The 9,091-nt window shown below is 43.5% G+C and overlaps 1 pseudogene; it reads left to right on the forward strand.

The window, feature by feature from the left end:
- LOC103726302 overlaps nucleotides 1-8,953 on the forward strand; it is a 31,155-nt pseudogene extending 22,202 nt beyond the window's left edge.
- Nucleotides 8,954-9,091: the final 138 nt, after the last annotated feature.

The raw sequence follows: 9,091 nt of genomic DNA on the forward strand, positions 1-9,091 counted from the left end.
TCATAGAGGTGATAAATAGAAAGTTAGATCGATGTCAGATGCCTACATGATACATAAATGGATGACTGATGATATAGATGATAGATAGATGATAGATAGATAGATAGAGATAGATAGATAGATGATAGATAGATTGATTGATAGATAGATAGTAGATGATAGATGATAGATACATGATAGATACATGATTGATAGATAATAGATGGATGGTGATAGATAGATAGATAGATAGATAGATAGATGATAGATGATTGATAATAGATGGATGATAGATAGATGATGGATAGATAGATGATTGATAGATGATAGATAATAATAGATAGATGATAGATAGATAGGTAGGCAGATAGATAGATAGATAGATAGATAGATAGATAGATAGATAGATGATAAATGATAGGCAGGTAGATAGATTTTTAATCTCACTGATTTAACCCCAAATTCTAGGTCAGTGTCCAGCACATAACAGGACTCAATAAATGCCACTTGAATGGTGTAATAAACATAAGGTGAACCTAATCAAAATGGAGAGATGGGTTCTGAGACTCTGGGAAACTTTACAGCAGGAAGTTGCATTCAAGGTTAGTAGCTGGGGGTTGGAGAGATAGGTCAACAGTTAGAGCACTGGCTGCTCCTGCAGAGGATCTGGGTTCAGTTCCTAGCATACACATGGCAGCTAGCAACCATTGGAAACTCCAGTTCCCGGGGATCTGATGCCTTCCTCTGGACTCCTTAGGCATTGCACAAACAGGTACACTAACATACATGAAAGCAAAACACTCATACACATAAAATAAAAATAATTAAGGATTAGGATCTGAGAGATGGGTGTAGGCCAAGGAGAGGAGCAGATAGATGTCTTGGAATAGAAAGAATAGGAGGTTGAGGGAGAACATTGTGGCTTCTGGAAACTTCTGGGGATGAAAGGTCAAGTGCAGGAAAGAGAAATGTCACAGGTTTGTACTTTCTTCTTAGAATTTTAGTCAGGATAGACGCCTTCTGTGCTTGGTTTTAGAGGTGTTATCATCAATGCAATGCTGTATCAGAGAATGAATTGGAAGGAATAGCCTGGAATCAGGAAGGACAGCTGGAAGACCTTCATAGTTCTCCAAGGGTGACAGACCAGCAGCTGGGATTAGGGTGGCATCTCAGAGCCATAAAAAGGAGGATGCTGTTGAGTATGGTGCTCCAGGCTATGACCCCAGAATTTCAGAGATTGAAGTAAGAGAACAGCCTATCCCAAGCCAGCTTATGCTATATAGTGAGTTTGAGGTCATGTTGGGCTACACAGTGAGACCTGTCTTGAAAAAACAGTGGATGTACTTGGTAAATATTTAAGAAATACTAAGTGGTAGCCCTTAGCTAGCCGTACCTGCCCCAAAAAATGTCTGTTTGTGACAAAGTTTTGCCATGTAGCCAAGGCTGGCCTGGAACTCACTGTGTAGGCCAGAGTGGCCTCAAACTCACTGTCTTCCTGCTTCAGCCTCCTAACTGCTGGGATTAGGCATTCACTACTACATCTGGCTTATACACAAAAATTGTTACTGTCGTATTGTAGACTCAGTCCAATGAGACAAAAACAACAAAATTACTTCATTCTTTATGATGATTTATTTGCCAATTTGGAGGGGTTTTTGAATGAAATTTTCATTTAGGTAAACTCTGGGTAAAAGCAGATTGTCCTCCATTGAATATGTAACCTCCACTCAACTCAGCTGAAGGCCTGACTGGAACAAAATTACTGGTGTCTTTGACGAGAGGGAATCCTCCAGCAGCCTGTCTTTGAATATTATCTGCAGTGTGGACCCTTCCTGGGCTTATAGGCATGCACCCCCATGCCCAGTTTTTCTTCGGTGCTGAGGACTGAATCCAGGGCTTCATGCATGCTAGACAAGCAGACAAGCACTCTACCACCTGAGCTACATCCCCAGACCTCTTCTGCCAGCTTCTTACAGATACAAAGTCCAGGCACAGGTGACTAGGCCACTGTCTTGTATCAGTTTCTGGGCAAAGAAAATATTCCATAACCCAAGGAAACTTCATCATCTGGTCTAAACACAGTCTCACTGACTATGAAAGACCCCCCTAGCTATGTTGGAACCTCTGTCCCTGTTCCTTCCAAAGCAGATGCATCCACGGGCCTCTACCAATGGCTCAGAAGACCCAGAAGAATGTGAAGAAATAACAACCAAGCCGAGAGACATAGCTTAGTGGTAGAGTACTTGCCTGACATGTGCAAGGCCCTGGGCTCAATCCCCCATTGCCGTAAAAAAAAAAAGAAAAAAAAAAAAAAACCTCAAAACAAATTTCTGCTGGACATGGTGGCAAAGGCCAGACATCTAGTCACTAGGAGGCTGAGACAGGAAGATCTAGAATTTAAAGCCAGCCTGAGATACATAGAGAGTTCCAGAACAGCCTAGGCTTAGGAGACCCTGTTTTGAAAAAGAAAAAGAAAAAAAAAACAAGAAAGCTCACACAAAAATGTCTGTCCTGGAATCAGGATATGGGTTTGTGTTCCTTAGTTTCCACTGCCTCAGACCTCTTAGCTTGTGAAGCCTCTGGAACCCAGCACCCCTGGACCACTATTGGACCACTATGACTTTCCCTTATTCATTAAACTTGCCACAACCTTCCTGCCCCATCTAGCTTATCTTATTTCTAGGACTTATTTCTAGGTGTGTGTTCTCAGCAACCTTGTCTGTCACATCAGGTACCTACCTGCTTGTCTCCACTAAAGTCACCCATATGTCCAGACTCCCTATTGTGTTTTAAATCTGAAACATCCCCTGTAGACTCACGCTGTAGCTGCTTGTTCCTCAGCTGGCTGTGCTAGTGTAGAAGGTTGGGGACTCTTTAGGGGTAGGCTTAGCAGTCAGAAGCAGATCACTAGCAAGGGGCCAGAGAGGTGGCTTAGCTCTTGCAGAGGACCTGGGTTCAGTTCCCAGAACCCATATGGCAGCTAACAACTGTCTGTAATTCTAGTTCCAAGGGAATCTGACACCCTCTTCTGACCTCTGCGGGCACTGCATGATATGGGTGCACTTACATACACACAGGCAAAACATGGATACACATAAAATAAGAATAATGGCTAGCCATGGTGGCCCATGTCTTTGGTCCCAGCACTTGGGAGGCAGAGGCAGGTGGATCTCTGTGAGTTCAAGGCCAGGATGGTCTACATAGTGAGTTCAGGTCAGCTGGGACTGCAGGGAGACCCTGTCTCAAAAAGACAAAAATAATAATAAATAAATAAATATTTTTAAAAAGTAGATCATTAGGCAGGCCTTTGAAAGTACTCTAACTTCATTTCTGTTGCTGTGATAAAATATCTTGAGCAAATCAACTTAGGAGAGAAAGGGTTTATTTTTGCTCACAATTCCAGGCTACAGTCCATTACTGTGGGGACGTCCGTTATTTTCAGGAACCTGAGACAGTTAGTCCCGTCATATTCACAGTCAGGAGCAGAGAGAAATGAACACATACATGCTCGCCTCCTTGCTTGTGCTCAGCTCACTTTCTTTACTCTTATGCAGTTCAGGACCTGCTGCCTATGGAATGGTGCTGCCCACAGTAGACTGGGTCTTCCAATATCAATTAACTTAAATAAGACAATCCCCCACAGACAGGCCCACAGGCCAACCCCACATAGACAATCCTTCATTGAGACTCTTCCCAGGTGATTCTAGGTTGTATTGAGTTGCCAGTTAAAGTTAACCATCACAGAAGGTTAGTCTGGGCCCTGGTTCTGGCTTGGTGTCCTGTTTTCTTACCCATCCTGAGGTGAACAGTCTCCACCACACCCTCCTCCTGCCATAAATGGAGCTGTATCAGCATGTCTTCTCTGCCATGATGGACTGAAAACCCCTGAAACCATGAGCTGAAAATATCAGGACTTGTTTACACCTTTAAAGCCCATCCTGGTCTATGTAGGAGGAGTTTAAGGCTTCTCAATCCAATCAACAGTCAGAACCAAACTCACTCATGTTGGCCACTGCTGCAGCTTTAAATTATGTCTTGTTTCCAAGAGCCAGTGTTCACTCATGTCCCCTGTTCGACTTCTGAGACCCTGTCTCTGTATATCTCAGTCTGTGTTTCCTGCTAACTGAGAATCAAGAAATTTCAGCAGAATTGATGAAACCAAGATTGCCTATAGAGATAACACTCATTTTCCTAAAGGCATCTCAAACAAGGATGCTAAAAACAAACAAACAAACAAACAAACAAACAAACAATCTATGCTGACTGAGGACTAGAATGTTTACGGCCTCCTCATCCCTAAATGTAACCACACATCTCATAAAGCTGTTTCACAAGTTTATTAGTGAAAGAAAATTTTTTTTTGGTAAGAGAAATATAAACTGTTTAATACTTTGAAAGAAAAAAGAAATAGATTTGGAAAAAGTGAAGCCAATTAAGAAATCCTCTTCTTCTTAGGTTGCACAATGACTTTTGGGTATTAGATGCATTCCAGAGAATCCACAGTGATGAAGCTAAGTTCTTCGTGCCTCACGATTTGGAGATTTCCAATCAGGAGCTGAGTTACATCGTGAAAAGATCCAAGCAGTGGAGAAGGAGCGACGGTGAGAGGAGAAAGGTGAGCTGGCGTGAGGCTAACCTGTCTGTGCCGAAGAAACTCTCTGCTAGTTCATCAGCGGTCTGTTGCGTTTCCTCGTGTTCTTGAAGTTGCTTATTGTCACATTTGATGCCACATTACACGTTTCACAATTTGATTTTATGTTGTTTTCTTTTTATTAATCAAAACTAGAAGCCGGGTGTGGAGGCACTCCCCTTTAATCCTTGGGAGGCAGAGGCAGGCAGATCTTTGTGAGTTCAAGGCCAGCCTGGTCTACATAGTGAGTTCCAAGACAGCTGGGGCTACAGGGAGACCCTGTCTCAAAAAGACCAAAAAAAAAAAAAAAAAAAAAAAAAACCCTGGGAAGTGGTTCTTACTTCTGTCTTTGTGTCTACATCTGGCAAACCACCCTAAGTTTGTGGAGAACACAGAGGAGGCAGGCCTGGAGCATGAACATGGGAAGCCACTATCAGCTGTATCAGAACTTTGAGCGGGAAGGATGGAGGGGATATGTTTTCTTCCTTTGTGCCTTAGTGAGTCCTTAGAGACCCTTCTTTCTTTCAATGATCTCCCTTTCATTTTTTCTAACTTTGATTTTCTTGGCATTACTGGGTACTGAACATAGGCCCTCAAGCATAGTAGGCAAATCCTGTGTCACTGTGTTGTATCCCCAGTTCCCATACAAAACTGTTGACTGCAGTTGACCCTTGACCTCTTACCTCAGTACTTCAATGACTGTGTACCTGGCTTATTACATGTTTCTTACTCTACACACCGCCCTTCGGTTAAACTCCTGTGAAAGAAAATTTTTAAGAGAAATAAGTAAACTGGTTCATAGCCAAGGATGACCTTTGGTGCTGATCCTTCAGCCTCTACCTCTCAGATGCTAGAATTACAGGGGTGCACCATCCATCATGCCCTGGCTGGGGTTTCTCTTAGTAGAGAAGGTGGAACACAGGGAAAGGCCCAGGGCAAAATGCAGCTTTCCACAGATACTCCCCAGGTTCCAGTGCTGCTCTGGGCAGGACTGTGGACGCGTGCTGAGCCTGGCAGAGGCTCTGTCATTGAGAAGGACTGGTCCTGCGTGTTATATATCAACCAGAAGAGCAGGCTACTTGAGCCCTGGCCCCTAGTTGGCAATTGTGAATTGCCACATATATCAGTAAATTCTTGAAACACAGTTATGATATTTTAAAATGTGCCATGTGGGGCTGGAGAGATGGCTCAGCGGTTAAGAGCACTGACTACTCTCGCAGAGGATCCAGGTTCGATTCCCAGCACCCACATGGCGGCTACGAACCATCCTTAACTCCAGTTCCAGGGGACTCCAAAGCCCTCTCTGACCTCTGCGGCATTGCACGGCACAGGTGCACTCACATACATGCAGGCAATACACTCATACACATAAAATAAAAATAATAAAAAAATAATGTTCATATGGGTCTGGAGACATGGCTCAATGGTTAGGAGCACTGGCTGTTCTTGCAGAAGACCCAGGTCCAATTCCCAGCACCCACATGGTGGCTAACAACTGCCTAACTCTAGCTCCAGGGAATCTAACCCCCTCTTCTGACCTCTGAGGGCAATGCACAATACAGGTGCACTTACACACTTGCAGGCAATACATTCATACACATAAAACAGAAATAATAAAATATTTTTTAAAATTCATGTATTTTTTTTATTTCATTTATAATCTTTGCTTAATTTTTTAACTTTATAAATTATATTGTTTAAACAATGTTGCTTAGAAAACCACAGAATTTATATATCTATATATTATATATAGATATATATATAGTTAAGACACCTAAGTGTGACCCTCATACATCTTCAGTGTGTTTTGTCTCTTTCCTAAGTATATGTCTCTCCTTGAACGTCCCCATGTAAATCTATATTAAAATTGTTTCTATTTAAATATCACACTAAAAATATAATCTAAAACTATTCCAATGATGCTTTAAATGGAGTTGGGCTGGAAATGATGATTGAATTCTTTGTTTAATCTTTGTGTGTGTGTTCGTATGAGTGCAAGCATGTTACACAGTTCACCTTTGGAGATCAGAGAACAACTTTGCATGTCAGCCCTCGCCTTTCACTTTCTTTGAGACAAGGCCTCTTTGATATTTTCCACTGCATGTGCTGGCGTGCTGGCCTCCCATCTCCCTGTAGGATCGCTGGGATTACAGATGCATGCACCTGGCTTAACCTGGGTTCTGGGAATTCAAACTCATGTCGTCATGTTTGTGAGACCAGTGTTTTACCACTGAGCCATCTCTCTCCCTGATGTTTATTGGATTCTTAACATATACCAGGCATACTGCTAAATGTACTTGCAAATATTTCTACTTTCAGTCTTCATTTAGGACTTTGATTTGTCCTGGAATTCTTTTTCCGTGGTGGTGGCATAGACCCAACTTTACCTGAGTAGAGGTCTCTAAAATAGGAACTCCTCAGGCTAGCAGTGGCAGTGCTGGGCTGTGTCTCTCTGACACAGCCAATAGAACGATCAGGACCTCTGTTGATCACCTTCCCTTAAAAACAAGAATCGGAGTGCAACCCACTGACTAGTAATAATCAGATGCATACAGATTAGAGATGCATGCGCCAACATGCAGTGTTATTAGCAAAAACAATGAGAGTTTCTGTAAGAAACAGTATATTTTAAAATGGAGATCTTTTCTAAAGGTTAAAAACTCATTCAATTTTATGTCTTACAGCGCTTATACTGAGTTCAGTATTGTATAACTGTATTAATTCAACAGTGAACCTAAATATTTTATAGCCACTTTTGAAAGAGATGTATCTTTGCTCTGGAAACTGTTATTATGTTAAAGCTGTAATGAAATGCTTCTTCTAAAAAATAAAAATATATAGGCAAAGGCGTGGGGCAGGTTGCTGGTAACCGGCTGCGGGCAGAACAGGCCGGGCAGAGGATGGAGGCAGCGGCTCTCGCTGCAACTGTTGGGGGTGCTTCGCGACTGTTAGGGATGCGCAGCTACTGTTGGGGGTACGGAGCGACTGTTAGGGGTACGGGCAGTTACTGTTGGGGGTACACGGCGACTGTTGGGGGTGTGCACGAGGCGGCCACCAAGTAGGCAGTGCAGCGGTTGGGCGGCGGGATGGTGGGGCGGCCCCTCCACGCTCCCTAGGCGCCTCAGTCATTGGGTGCGGGTGCGATGAGCAGTCGGGTGCTCCAGCCCCAGGGGCGCACTGAGCGGCCTGAGACCCCTGGCGCTGGGGACACGGCCCCTGGGTCTGGCGAGGGTGCCGAGGCGGCCCTCGGCTTCTGCTTGGGGGGGGGGGCGCGCAAGTGCAGCAGCAGGGCTGTATGCTACTGCCACCCCGGCGAGGAGGAAGGCGATGAGCAGCAGCGGCTGCCGAACACTCCACCGCAGGAAAAAGTAAAGAGTACAGCTAAATACGTCTACCAAACATTGTTTCTGAACGCTGAAAACAGTGACATTAAGATCTGTGCTCTAGGAGAAGAGTGGAACTTAAAAAGTTTACCTGTGTCAATCTGGCTACTTTTCTAGTATGTTCAGTGGTTCTTGGAAAGAATCCAGCATGAATATTATTGAAGTGGAGATTCTTGACCAGAAGATTGATGTGGAAGCACTACAAGTTGCCTTTGGATCTCTGTATCGAGATGTCTTGATGAAACCCAGTCGAGTTGTTGCCGTTTTGGTAGCTGCTTGTATGCTGCTGTTGGATGGTTTAATCCAACAGTGCGGTGAGACAATGAAGAAAATAATTAATGTGAAAACTGTGTGTGGCTATTAGACATCATCAGGGACCTATGGATTAGATTCTATAAAGAAAAAGTGCCTAGAGTGGCGGCGAAACAACTTCATGACTCACCAGTGTTGAGTTTCAAAGAACTCAGTCTAAACGTCATGAAACAGCTCATTGGTTCACCTAACATTTGTGATGCAGGAGGAGATGGATGTATATACAGATCTTAAAAAGTGGATATTCCTTCAGCTAGAGCCTTCCTGGAATGGATCTCTAAAGCAGCTTTTGACAGAAACAGATGTCTGGATTTCCAAGTGAAAACAAGGATTTGAAGGGACAGCCTTCTTTGAAACTGAACAAGGAAAACGATTTGTGTCTCTATTCACACATTTAAGGCTGCAGTATAATAGTGATCTGGCTTCTGCAAGGATTATTAAGCAAGATTATCTAGGACCTTCAGAATGGCTGTCTTCAGTGTATAAACAGCAATGGCTTGCTATGCTGTGGGCAGAACAAGACAGTAAAGTGGGATTACGCTTGGCTTCTTTCAATAGTAGAAGAAAGCTAATATGCAGAACTACTGGCTACAAGATACTGATACTTGAAAAAGATCAGTGTTCGTCTCCTAACAATTTTAGTAGTTGAAGCCCAATGGTCCTCTGGCGTTTTCAAAGAGATCCAACGTTCATGAAAGACGCAGAAGTTGACAGATAAAGGAGCCTGTCTTGATCTTCCTCCTCCTCCTCCTGGGGCTCAGGTGGGGAGCCGAAGGTGGCAAAAACA

Source organism: Nannospalax galili, unplaced genomic scaffold (assembly GCF_000622305.1).
Source record: "Nannospalax galili isolate Female #2095 unplaced genomic scaffold, S.galili_v1.0 scaffold368, whole genome shotgun sequence".
Taxonomy (NCBI): domain Eukaryota; kingdom Metazoa; phylum Chordata; class Mammalia; order Rodentia; family Spalacidae; genus Nannospalax; species Nannospalax galili.